The sequence below is a fragment of the Galeopterus variegatus genome, unplaced genomic scaffold, assembly GCF_000696425.1.
Source record: "Galeopterus variegatus unplaced genomic scaffold, G_variegatus-3.0.2 Scaffold8918, whole genome shotgun sequence".
Lineage (NCBI taxonomy): Eukaryota > Metazoa > Chordata > Mammalia > Dermoptera > Cynocephalidae > Galeopterus > Galeopterus variegatus.
Genome location: NW_007735029.1, coordinates 25,273 through 25,881, shown reverse-complemented (window position 1 = coordinate 25,881; position 609 = coordinate 25,273).

Below are 609 nucleotides of genomic sequence, written 5' to 3'. Positions count from 1 at the left end.
GAACCGGTCTGTATGTGGGACCCGACCCCTCGGCGGGAGCGCCGCCGCGCTTCCCAAGTGGCGCACTGTAGCAGTGCGCCACCGGGCCGGCCCTGGTTGTTTAACTTTTAAACAATTTATTTAAATGGAAATATATGCACATGGGAACATTTCACAATGTATTTTATCAAGTGGTAGCACACTCCACACACTGACCTGTACCTAGCTCGTTTTACTCTATGTGTCTTACAGACAAAGACATTCTGTACAATACATGCAGAGGTGACTCATTCTTTTTAACAATTGCATTAAGTTTGTAGTATGTTGGAATGTCTGTACCATAATTTATTTAACCAGACGTTATTGATAAACACTTATGTTGTTTCCAGAGTTTTTGCTATAAAAAAATAATGTCATAGGTATAGAATTTTTGTGCTCATGTGCTGATGTAGTTATAAGATAATGACTGAATTTCAAAGCAAAATCCAAAATCAGAAAACATACTTTCTGTTGCTACTCATAAGGTCTGGCATGGACAGAATGTCAAGATGTATTCTTATCGATGGTCTAGTGATGATTTAGCTCTTGCTAAATTATATCATAGGAGAAAAAAGGAAATATGGGCTTATC